Genomic DNA, 13,319 nt, shown 5'->3' on the forward strand with positions numbered 1-13,319 from the left:
TTATAGATAGATGTTGACCTCAAAAATAGTTGGGGGTTGGATTCAGCGAACAGTTATGCAAATCCTCTTAAAATTCCAAGTCAATCAGATGAAAATTGAGGATTTTAGAAATCTGACGAAGTTGGTGACCTATTGACCTTTTGACCCCAAACAAAATAGGCTTCTTTCATTTGACTAACTCAACCATATTATGGCGAAGTTTTGTGAAGATCGGTTGAAAATTGTGACCTGTGGACGACTGACAGACAGACAGACATACAGACAGACAGAATGAAAAATCACTCAAAGAGCAACACTTGGCAAAACAGAATAAAGTAGAATGGCACTCAGTAGAGCATCCTTCTGACCTCAAAAATAATTAGTGGTTTTATTCAGTGACCTGATATGCAAATCGTCTTCAAAGTTTAAGTTAATTGAATGAAAATTGACAGTTTTATTAATTTGTCCCATGTTGACCTTAAAAATAGTTGGTGGTTTGTTTCAGTAAGCCGACATGAAAATCCTTTTCAAATTTCAAGTCAATTGGATGAAAATTGAGGATTTTACAAATTTGAAAAAAGTGGTTGACCCTTGCCCTCTGTTGACCTTGTAACCTATGTTGATCTAAAAAATAGTTGTTGGTTGAATCAGTTTACTGATATGTAAATCCCATTCAATTTGCAAGTTAATCAGATGAAAATTGAGGATTTTAGAAGTTTGAAATTGTTGTGGACCTTCGGCCTATGTTGACCCTTTGGGCTATGCTGATCTAAAAATTAGTTGGTGGTTGAATTCAGTTAGCTGATATGTCAATCCTGTTCAGTTTTCAAGTCAATAGGATGAAAATTGAGGATTTTAGAGATTTTAAAAAAAGTGGTTGACCTTTGGCCTTTGTTGACCTTTTGACCTAAAAAGATATAGGATTTTGTCGGACCATGAACTCCACCATTTGGTGGTTTCGTGAAGATCGGTTTAAAATTCTGACCTGCAGGCAAGTCAAAGTGAGCGAAGAGACAAACAATGGCAAAACAGAACAAAATAGAATGGCACTCAGAAGAGCATCCTTTTGACCTCAAAAATAATTAGTGGTTGAATTCAGTTACCCGATATGCAAATCGTCTTCAAAGTTTAAGTTAATCGGTTGAAAATTGACAATTTTAGAAATTCGGCCTAAGTTGATGTTTTGGCCCATGTTGCCCTCAAAAATAGTTGGTGGTTGGTTTCAGTAAGCTGATATGAAAATCCTTTTCAAATCTCAAGCCAATCGGATGAAAATTGAGGATTTTAGAAATTTGAAAAAAGTGGTTTACCTTTGGCCTATGTTGACCTTGTGACCTATGTTGACCTCAAAAATAGTTGTTGGTTGAATTCAGTTAACTGATATGTAAATCCCATTCAATTTTCAAGTCAATCTGATGAAAATTGAGGATTTTAGAAATTTGAAAAAAGTGGTTTACCTTTGGCCTATGTTGACCTTGTGACCTATGTTGACCTCAAAAATAGTTGTTGGTTGAATTCAGTTAACTGATATGTAAATCCCATTCAATTTTCAAGTCAATCAGATGAAAATTGAGACTTTTAGGAATTCGAAATTGTTGTTGAGCTTTGGCCTGTGTTGACATTTTGGCCTTTGCTGATTTCAAAAATAGTTGGTGGTTGAATTCAGTTCGCTGAAATAAGTCAATTGGATGAAAATTGAGGATATTCGAAATTTGAAATTGTTGTTGACCTTTGGCCTATGTTGACCTTTTGGCCGATGCTGATCTCAAAAATAGTTGGTGGTTGAAAAATAGTTAGTGAGCCGATATGTAAATCCTTTTCAAATTTCAAGTCAATTGGATGAAAATTGAGGATTTTAGAGATCAAAAAAAGTGGTTGACCTTAGGCCTGTGTTGACCTTTTGGCTCACGCAGATCTCAAAATAGTTGGTGGTTGGTGTCACTAAGCTGATATGAAAGTCCTTTTCAAATTTCAAGTCAATCAGATGAAAATTGAAGATTTTAGAAATTTGAAATTGTTGTTTACCTTTGGCCTATGTTGACCTTTTGGCCGACGCTGATCTCAAAAATAGTTGGTGGTTGAATTCAGCCAACTGATATGAAAATCCTATTCAAATTTCAAGTCAATCGGATGAAAATTGAGGATTTTAGAAATTCGAAAAAAGTGGTTGACCTTTCTTTTTATTTACTTTTTTTTTTTCGAATTTTTTTTAGACCTTCGACCTATGTTGACCTTTTGGCCGACGCTGATCTCAAAATCGTTGGTGGTTGAATTCAGTTCTCCAATATGTAAATCCTAATCAAATTTCAAGTCAATCGGATGAAAATTGAGGATTTTAGAAATTTGGAAAAAAGTGGTTGACCTTTGGCCGATATTGACGTATTGACCTTTTGACCTCAAAATATATATAGGATTTTGTCGGACCACGAACTCTACCATTTGGTGAAGTTTCGTGAAGATCGGTTTTATATTGTGACATGTAGGCAAGTATAAGCGAGCGGACAAACAAACACACAAACTGGAGTGATCAACACACTTGCAATTTATTTTTATTTTTTTTACCAAGTAACAAACACAAACAAACACATAAACCGGAGTATTATGAACATACTTGTCCAAAAATTTTGGCCAAATAGGTCAACACTCAACAACCACATGTCCACAACCATCGGTGATTCTGGACTCTCAAGTGACGTTCCAGCGCCATTGCCATCGGAATAAATCTTCTCTCCAGGTCTTCAAGAAATCTTTTGAAAGGTGCATCCTCCAGCTTGGCATGTCGGACCTCCTTTTTTCCTCCTCGTTTTTATTCACGATTGAATATTTTTGTGAATAAAACTTTAAAACTGGAAGTAACGATCTGGTAATACACGATGGGGGAGAGATAACTATCGAGAGGGATTCGATAGAGGTAACATGGAAGAGAAAACAGAAGAAGAAGAAGACATGCATATAGAGGAAGAAGAGTCGGCGCAGGTCAGACGTGGATCCGGTTGCGGCGACAGAAACCTTTTCACAAAGTGAGTCGTGACCGTGAGTAGAGGAAGAATTGTGGAGATTTTGGGTTTTAAACATCTTCGTGAGTCGAGGAAGAGTTGTGGAGATTTGGGATTTAAAATATATTCGTGAGGAGAGGAAGAGTTGTGGAGATTTGGGATTTAAAATATATTCGTGAGGAGAGGAAGAGTTGTGTTGTGGAGATTTGGGGTTTTAAACATCTTCGTGAGTCGAGGAAGAGTTGTGGAGATTTGGGATTTAAAATATATTCGTGAGGAGAGGAAGAGTTGTGGAGATTTGGGATTTAAAATATATTCGTGAGGAGAGGAAGAGTTGTGGAGATTTGGGATTTAAAATATATTCGTGAGGAGAGGAAGAGTTGTGGAGATTCGGGATTTAAAATATATTCGTGAGACGAGGAAGAGTTGTGGAGATTTGGGATTTAAAATATATTCGTGAGGAGAGGAAGAGTTGTGGAGATTTGGGATTTAAAATATATTCGTGAGGAGAGGAAGAGTTGTGGAGATTTGGGATTTAAAATATATTCGTGAGACGAGGAAGAGTTGTGGAGATTTGGGATTTAAAATATATTCGTGAGACGAGGAAGAGTTGTGGAAATTTGGGGTTTAAACATCTTTGTGAGTAGAGGAAGAGTTGTGGAGATTTTGGGTTTTAAACATCTTCGTGAGTCGAGGAAGAGTTGTGGAGATTTGGGATTTAAAATATATTCGTGAGGAGAGGAAGAGTTGTGGAGATTTGGGATTTAAAATATATTCGTGAGGAGAGGAAGAGTTGTGTTGTGGAGATTTGGGGTTTTAAACATCTTCGTGAGTCGAGGAAGAGTTGTGGAGATTTGGGATTTAAAATATATTCGTGAGGAGAGGAAGAGTTGTGGAGATTTGGGATTTAAAATATATTCGTGAGGAGAGGAAGAGTTGTGGAGATTTGGGATTTAAAATATATTCGTGAGACGAGGAAGAGTTGTGGAGATTTGGGATTTAAAATATATTCGTGAGACGAGGAAGAGTTGTGGAGATTTGGGATTTAAAATATATTCGTGAGGAGAGGAAGAGTTGTGGAGATTTGGGATTTAAAATATATTCGTGAGGAGAGGAAGAGTTGTGGAGATTCGGGATTTAAAATATATTCGTGAGACGAGGAAGAGTTGTGGAGATTTGGGATTTAAAATATATTCGTGAGGAGAGGAAGAGTTGTGGAGATTTGGGATTTAAAATATATTCGTGAGGAGAGGAAGAGTTGTGGAGATTTGGGATTTAAAATATATTCGTGAGACGAGGAAGAGTTGTGGAGATTTGGGATTTAAAATATATTCGTGAGACGAGGAAGAGTTGTGGAGATTTGGGATTTAAAATATATTCGTGAGACGAGGAAGAGTTGTGGATATTTGGGATTTAAAATATATTCTTGAGGAGAGGAAGAGTTGTGGTCCGTGGAGATTTGGGATTTAAAATATATTCGTCAGACGAGGAAGAGTTGTGGTCCGTGGAGATTTGTGGTTTTAAATATATTCGTGAGACGAGGAAGAGTGTGGTCCGTGGAGATTTGTGGTTTTAAATATATTCGTGAGGAGAGGAAGAGTTGTGGAAATTTGGGATTTAAAATATATTCGTGAGACGAGGAAGAGTTGTGGAGATTTTGGATTTAAAATATATTCGAGAGGAGAGGAAGAGTTGTGGTCCGTGGAGATTTGTGGTTTTAAATATACTCGTGAGACGAGGAAGAGTTGTGGTCCGTGGAGATTTGTGGTTTTAAATATATTCGTGAGGAGAGGAAGAGTTGTGGAGATTTGGGATTTAAAATATATTCGTGAGGAGAGGAAGAGTTGTGGAAATTTGGGATTTATAATATGTTCGTGAGACGAGGAAGAGTTGTGGAGATTTGGGATTTAAAATATATTCGTGAGGAGAGGAAGAGTTGTGGTCCGTGGAGATTTGTGGTTTTAAATATATTCGTGAGTAGAGGAAGAGTTGTGGAGATTTGGGATTTAAAATATATTCGTGAGGAGAGGAAGAGTTGTGGTCCATGGAGATTTGTGGTTTTAAATATATTCGTGAGGAGAGGAAGAGTTGTGGAGATTTGGGATTTAAAATATATTCGTGAGGAGAGGAAGAGTTGTGGTCCGTGGAGATTTGGGATTTAAAATATATTCGTGAGACGAGGAAGAGTTGTGGTCCGTGGAGATTTGTGGTTTTAAATATATTCGTGAGGAGAGGAAGAGTTGTGGAAATTTGGGATTTAAAATATATTCGTGAGGAGAGGAAGAGTTGTGGAGATTTGGGATTTAAAATATATTCGTGAGGAGAGGAAGAGTTGTGGTCCGTGGAGATTTGGGATTTAAAATATATTCGTGAGACGAGGAAGAGTTGTGGTCCGTGGAGATTTGTGGTTTTAAATATATTCGTGAGACGAGGAAGAGTTGTGGTCCATGGAGATTTGTGGTTTTAAATATATTCGTGAGGAGAGGAAGAGTTGTGAATATTTGTGGTTTTAAACATCTTCGTGAGTCGAGGAAGAGGTGTGGAGATTTGGGATTTAAAATATATTCTTAGTGAGTAGAGGAAGAGTTGTGGAGATTTGGGATTTAAAATATATTCTTCATGAGTGGAGGAAGAGTTGTGGAGATTTGGGATTTAAAATATATTCTTCGTGCGTAGAGGAAGAGTTGTGAAGATTTGGGATTTAAAATATATTCTTCGTGAGTCGAGGAAGAGTTGTAGAAATTTGGGATTTAAAATATATTCTTCGTGCGTAGAAGAAGAGTTGTGAAGATTTGGGATTTAAAATATATTCTTCGTGAGTAGAGGAAGAGTTGTAGAGATTTGGGATTTAAAATATATTCTTCGTGAGTAGAGGAAGAGTTGTGGAGATTTCGGGTTTTTTTTGTATTCAGAATGAGAATCGAGGCTCGTGTAAGACCGAACACATTGAACATGAAAACATGCACAGACACATAAAACATGCAATGAAGGGAGCGGCAGACAAGAGGGAGAGAGACGGAAGCACTCAAGCACAACAACAGAAGAGAACAGGGACGTCGGTAGATCTGTGGAAGGGGGAGGGGTACATGGTACTAAAGTCTCTGTATGGAGAGAGTTGCGACATGAAGAGTCCGAAAAAAATTGGTCACATGGTCTGTGGACGCCATGTTGTTTCCTGTCCGATCTTCGCGTGTTTCTGGCCTTGCATTGAATACATTCGAGGAACGCTCTATTTTATTGTTTGGCTTTGTTTGTTGTCTTTCATAATACTTAATAATGTGAGTATTGTCTTTAATACTCACACTCATTCCAATGACGTCAAATACTTAAGATCACACGCTGTTAAGACTCTCATTGGCTGTAATAGAGTTATAGAACTCATATGCCATGCAGGGACAAAGCCTTTTGCAACTCAGTACATGCCCTCTGGAACAAACTACCTATAACTATTCGGACCTCACACAACATAAAAACTTTCAAATCAACACTCAAAACACATTTATTTCGAAAGTAACTTAATTGTATTTTTTGAAAAGTAGCTTAAAGTCGTATTCTTCTAAGATTGTGTAATGTAAGTTGTCGTCTTCAAGATGTTCTGTGAAGCGCTTTGTTCATTTCATGCTAAGGCGCTATATAAATACTGTTATTATTTTTATTATTATTGTTGCGGATCTGGGGGTCGGCGCTCCCCTTATCAAGGGGGGGGGGGGTTGATCCTCTTGTCCTTTAAGCTGGCCGTCCCCCCAGTGCTTTAGAAGATATCGCGTTCCTTCCGGTCGGAAGCAGGGCGATACTCCTGCCCGAGCCACGGACAAGATGGAGTATTGCCGAGTGGTTTTAGCAATCCGAATTTCGAGCCTTTAGCGGCAGTCTAATCCCGATTCTAAGCGGTTCCTATATCGTGCCACAGATATTCAATGGAGAAATCACTAAAACGACCGGATGAGAGGAAACCCAAAGAATAAGAAGGAAGAACACAGGTTTATTAACTATGTACAATACGAAAGAGGAAACGAAAGGGAATGTACAGTGAAGAAAAGAAGCAGATACACAGGGCAAACCTTATACAGTCTTATATTATCACTCCCAGGACAGAACAAACACACTTACACGAATGGGGAATAGCAGGAAGAAAGGTCCAGCCGATCAGCGTTGGCACCGGTCCGGTTCTCGTCCACGTCTTTTGTCCACGCTCACGTCTCTGGTGCCGCGGCGAAACTCCGGCAGGCAGCGCGGTTGGTATGGTCGTTATTGAACGCCAGCGGACCGTCTCTCTCCAGCTCTGCCAAGCAATCCCTTTCACCAGCTCTGACACGTTGTGCCAACCCTCTCTCCTCTCGGCTGCCATGAACCACCACGCTCTGCGCTCTCCTCAGCACCAACTCACAACCCTCTCCGCGACTCTGCCACTCTGCTCAGTCCCACGCGAGCGCTTATATTGGCCGATCGTGTATTAAGCCGCGGTTCATCTGGATACGCCCACCGAGGCGCTGGCCTCGGCCCTGGTTGGGTGATGAGGTCTCCTTGGCTCCACCCTTAACAGGGTTCCGCCTCGCTCGATAGCTCCTCCCCCCCCCCCCCCTTCTTCTCCGGACTTGACCGCATGCTTAATGGCATCTTGTGCAGCAAAACGCGGCCAACAAAAAGGCAGGGGAGGGCAGGAAAATGAGCAACCCCGACTGTAGGTGTTAATTGATGGCTGGAGAGAGAGATTGGGAATAATTGAAGGGGCCTATCTTATTTGATTAATGCAAACGCAGAGTCAAACTATTGGGAACAGATCCTGAACTAGAACACATACTAATGAGATATCTAAAGAGGTTTCTATTTGTCCTACGTGTTGCAATACGACCTAACTAGGGTGCGACCTTTGACCTTTACCAAAAATGGGAATATTTACAGAGGATTATTTACAAGGGTTATTATTTACCAAAGTGAAGGTTTTAAAAACTGCAACACTGCACCCTCATTTCCTCCAGGGCCGTCCTGGCCCGAAAGAACTTTAACTTAGTGTGACACTCAGGTGTGGTAACCCTCTACTATAAACTTCACCCTGAGTGCGACATTTTAAAAACGATTAAGTATGTCCCGCCTGCTGCGTTGCATTCTATCTAGCAGACTCACGCCCACAGGATAACCGAATTACGGAATTAATTTTCAAACTACACATTGACGATGGGGAGCATTATTTACAAAGACACTATTTGGTATTTACAACGCGAACCCAGGACCTGTCATTTTGGGGAAACAAAAGAAGATCTTTCGAAAAGAGGAAAGGCACGCACTGCACTGCACCGATACCACCAGCACCAATAAGCACCAATATGCAAAAAAAAAAAGCACCAAAACACCACCATGCACAAAAAGCACCATCCAGTGCACAGTCACACATTTAAAAAATCAAACGATGCCTTGCGACGTCTTCTCTGCTGGGCCGATGTTTCTGGATGTTTTCTTTTCTTGCTGCCTATTTGATAATAAAAGGGCACAAAACGTGTCCACTTCTTTTTTAATTATGGCCAGCAGGGGCCAACTAGGTTGGTCCACCTGCATGGCTTAGGTGCCACCTTTACCATGGTCTGCAAGCAAGATCTCCCTGGCCACAATGGCCAGTCCCCAGCAGAGGTGCCAGGCCCCAAAACGTGGGGTCCATGAGTGTGGTGCTCGGCCGCAAGACGTGCAGTCCACAAGTGTAGGGTAGAGATGTATTTAAAAGCTGGGCAGTTCATCAAGCATACTGCCATTGAGCAATTGTGCCTTCCTTATTGAACCGGTCCAGGCAGGCAGCAGCGAGGGCGCGGGCACACAACTGCGACACCTGCACACTTTCCCCTCAGCCCACAAAGACCACGGTCCATGAGTGGGGAAGGAAGACAAAGCAGGGTTAGCGGGGTACAAGGGCGCAAGAGTACACATCAACACAAGGTAATGCAGAGGTGAGGTGCGCAGGAGAGTGAGGCGAGAAAGCTCGTCCCTACTGTACGTTCCCCCCCGCCCCCCCCCCCCCATCACCTAATCTACCCTTGCCCTTACCCCGTATTTACGCAATTTACAAATCCGTCGCTAACGTCCTGTCTTCCCCATATCTCCCCTAATTCCAAATTCGTCAACAATCCCTCTAAACCAAATTTGCCACCAATCAATTCCTCATCAATCCCTCCTAAGGAGGAAGAGATGGAATCACAAGCACAATGTCACCCCCACGTCATGATGCGTCTTCCATCCCAGACACTTGCACAAACCGGTGGTGTGGAGTCCTGTCACCTTGGTGAGTGGATGTGGATGGTGCGAAGAGATTTTCAATCCTAACTATACTCTAAACGACTTTAGCACTTTTTATACTACCCGGGGTCTTTCCCTGCCAAACCATTGGCCATTTTTACTCTATGTGGTTCAAAGAACCGAACTCCCATTGAACATACCATGGTGCTCACCAATTTGGGGTCTCACTCCCGCGATTCTACTCCCTGTGCCCTCGCACAATTTCCGGGCTGGGTCGTGTGGCGCTCCCAGCAGGTCCGCTCACCGGCACATCACTGCCGGTGAGCGGACTGTGCAGTGCCGCTGCAAATCACTGCAGCGGCACTGCACATCCTGCAACACCGTGCGTATGAACGCCACTGTGTGACATATGCTGATGATGCAGAAGACCTGCCTGAGTTCGAAGACTGGTGTCACCAGAGAGGAGAAGACATTCCCAACTTTCAGTACTGGGCAACTGTGCTGGAACTAGAGATGTTGGTACTGGTCCACATGCGTTCTCTGCGGCAGGCTTCATTCACGACGTACCTTGATGCCCTGACGGAACTGGTCCCATGGTTCCATGCCTTAGACCACACACACTATGCCAGGTGGGTCCCTGTTCACCTGAGGGACACGGTTGCACTCCCAATGAAGCACCCAGATGTAGCCAGAGAATTCAGGGCTGGCAACTTCACTGTACAGAAGACGAAGAAGGTGTTCTCTTCGATCCCAATCGAATCGAAATCTTGCAAAAATCAAATCTCTGAATCTGAGATGGCCCAATATCCAGATCTTTTCATAATATGATAGTCTACTAGTGTACCAAATTTGGTGCTTGTATCACAAAATGCACAACAGGTTTGCTATGCTGCTACACTAAGGACAGAAGTTGGTATTTCAAAAAGTGGAATTGGGGTGAAATTATCGGGGATAAAAAAGATCAAGGTTTTGGATGGGGGAAGATAAGAGATGGTGGTGAACAGTTGTTTTAAAGACCTGGAGGGTGGAGTGGGATTGAAGAGAGTGAGGGAGTTTGTTCCAGAGGCGGGAGAAAAGAGGAATGAAGGAGTGAAGGTGAGCAGAGAGTCTTGATTTTGGCAGTTTAACCATAAGAGGGTTGCAGGCAGATCTTGTGCGACCTGTAGGAATATTTGCGGGACACAGCCCAGAGAGAGCTGGTGGGGGCAAGGCCAGAGAGGAGTCAGTAGAAGACGGAAAGACCAGTCTCCTGTGAAGATGGGAAGTCAGCTTGTCGCAAAGTACTTCTTGTGTCCTGTGTCGATTAGAAATGGTACTTCCTGTCCACTTATCCTCAAGTTCCGTTTTGGTTCCTCTTCAGGGGATTCTGCAACTAAAGGAAATGCAGATACCTGTTTATTTACAAGGGAACATAGAGTTGTCTCATCCTGGCCTAGTCATAAGGGCTGATTTTGAGGTTTCCAGGCAGGTGCCAGAAAGGCTGCTGAAACTGGCCTGTTTTGACATTTTGGACTTCTTGGACCTGTGGTTGTTGGGCATAGTCAGTATTTTGGAATGCAGGGAGTTGCTGATTCCACTGGTATTGGTTCTGTCCACCTGGTTGGAATTGGTCCTGTCCACTGTTCCTCCCGCTTGTGTACGGGCACTGGTTTTTCCAATGGCCTAGTTTCCCACACCGGAAGCATCTGCTCTTATCTTTACTCATGTTATCTGGTTTATCTGGTCCATTCCTTGCTTGGAAACCAGGCCTTATATAGTCTCTTTGGTCTTGGGAGAATTTTCTGTGCTGTCTTTCCGGCAACAAGGCTTGTGTCTGCAAATGCATCAGCTTGGCTGCAGCTGATGAAACATTATTTTCCTGTAAGTGATGGAAATGCAAAGCATATGTCACTATTTCTGTAATAGGCTTACTTTCCCAGGCAACACACTGTTTTTCTACCTCTCCCTTCAGTTTGGGCAATATGCCTTGTACAAAAAGTGGTTTCAAAGCATGGTCCATCTGTTGTACTGGTACTCCTGAATGCAGCCTGAATACTTCTCGCAATCTCTCCAGATAATCCGAGGGGTCTTCCCCAGTCTTCTGTTTACAAGTTGTTACCTTACTCCAGTCTGCCTCTGGTTGACGTTTTCTTATGGCCTCCAGCAATTTTCCTATCTGTGCTTTTGTTGCATCCCCATTTTCATCCAAGTCCAATTGTCCATTGTCTGCTGATTTCCATTCTGCTACCGATTTAAATTGAGCCAGCAGAGTGGAGTTTGGAATTATAGCAGGAAGAAGGACGTCCATATCTGACAGTTGGCATATGTGTATTTACAATCATCTGCAACTCATCTGCAAATTTACTCGGATCAAGCTTAATCGATGGTATACTGTTTTTTATTTCTCTGAGCTCATGAAATGGCCAAGGTCTGTACACAAGCTCTCTTTGCCCTCCTTGAACCCCTGGTACTTGTCTCATGGGGAAATTAGTAATTTGGGATGGTAGTTCCGAAATCCCTGTTGATATACGTAGTGTGTTCAAAAAGTATCCGACCTTTATTTTTCGTGCATAAAAAAAAAATAACCTAGGGAGGCGTTGATTGGTGCACGTATGTAGGCGATCCTAATGCACACGCGTGAATTTTTTCCCACCTGCAGAAGCTGTCATTCGACGGCACACCGCCGATGAGAGAGGACATGTAAGCGAGCGCCGTCGGATTTTCGTTTTTGACAAAATGACGGAAAAACTTGAACAACGCTACTGCATCAAATTTTGTGTTTCATCAAACTTGCATCAAAACTGCAACTTGGTTTCTGGGTCGAACCCATAAACCCAGGACTCATCGCCAGTGATCACTGTTGAGGAAGCTGGGATCGCTGTTCACAGTCTCCAGCATGTCCTGTGCGATCTCCAAACGGAGTTGCTTCTGCTCAATCGTTAGCAGCTTTGGTACGAACTTCGCTGAGATTCTCCTGAAGCCCAAATCCTCCTTCATAATGGAATGAACGGTGTTGAATCTTGCGGATCGTTTCCACTTGGGAATCGCCAAGCTTCACACAAAATTTGATGCAGTAGCGTTGTTCAAGTTTTTCCGTCATTTTGTCAAAAACGAAAATCCGACGGCGCTCGCTTACATGTCCTCACTCATCGGCGGTCTGCCGTCGAATGACAGCTTCTGCAGGTGGGAAAAAATTCACGCGTGTGCATTAGGATCGCCTACATACGTGCACCAATCAACGCCTCCCTAGCTTCTTTGTTTTACGCACAAAAAATAAAGGTCGGATACTTTTTGAACACAGTAGTAGTGTTATGTTTTCCCTTATTTGGTGACACTCTTTGAGAGGCTGGTGCATTGGGGGAGCCGGCCCACCACTTCGCAAATGATAGGCTTGGGAACCCTGCTGAGGGGCAGAGTCAACATGGTATACCTGCTGTACACTTGTAGCACCTGCTGGGGTAGTACCTGAATCATTCATCTGTCCTATGTCCCCACTTCGCATGGTTGCAGATGGCACCTCATTAGGGGAGCCTGCAGCAGCAGCTCCTTCACCTGGTCCAGATGACACCACCTGTACCTGATCTGCCATGGATACACAAGGTGATGCAACAGGTGGAACAGGTGCATGAGATATCACAACAGGTGCAGGTATGCCAACAGGTGGAACAGGTGCATGAGATATCACAACAGGTGTATCTATGGCAACAGGTGTCACAACAGGTGGAACAGGTTCACTAGATGTCACAACAGGTGTATATATGGCAACAGGTGCAACAGGTGTCACAACAGGTGGAACATGTACACTAGATGTTACAACAGGTGTATATATGGCAACAGGTGGAACAGGTGGAACAGGTGCACTCGGTGTCACAACAGGTGCACTCGGTGTCACAACAGGTGCACTCGGTGTCACAACAGGTGTATATATGGCAACAGGTGGAACAGGTACACTCGATGTCACAACATGTCACAACACAACAGGTGTATATATGGGAACAGGTGTCACAACAGGTGGAACAGGTGCACTAGGTGTCACAACAGGTGTATATATGGCAACAGGTGGAACAGGTACACTAGATGTCACAACAGGTGTATATATGGCAACAGGTGGAACAGGTGCATTAGGTGTCACAACAGGTGTAT

The 13,319-nt window shown here is 42.8% G+C and overlaps 1 protein-coding gene across 4 annotated transcripts in view; it reads left to right on the plus strand.

Annotated features, from left to right (window-relative positions):
* Positions 1-2,910: 2,910 nt before the first annotated feature.
* Positions 2,911-13,319, plus strand: part of LOC137412303 (uncharacterized) — a 152,847-nt gene continuing 142,438 nt past the window's right edge. The window contains exon 1 of one of the 4 annotated variants that reach the window (XM_078777144.1): positions 2,911-2,999. The gene's annotated coding sequence lies outside the window, so the exon portion shown is untranslated. The remainder of the gene's footprint in view (positions 3,000-13,319) is intronic. The other 3 variants (XM_078777146.1, XM_078777147.1, XM_078777145.1) reach the window with 3 other exon arrangements.

The sequence above is a fragment of the Myxine glutinosa genome, chromosome 5, assembly GCF_964187855.1.
Source record: "Myxine glutinosa chromosome 5, kmMyxGlut1.1, whole genome shotgun sequence".
In the NCBI taxonomy this organism is placed as follows: domain Eukaryota; kingdom Metazoa; phylum Chordata; class Myxini; order Myxiniformes; family Myxinidae; genus Myxine; species Myxine glutinosa.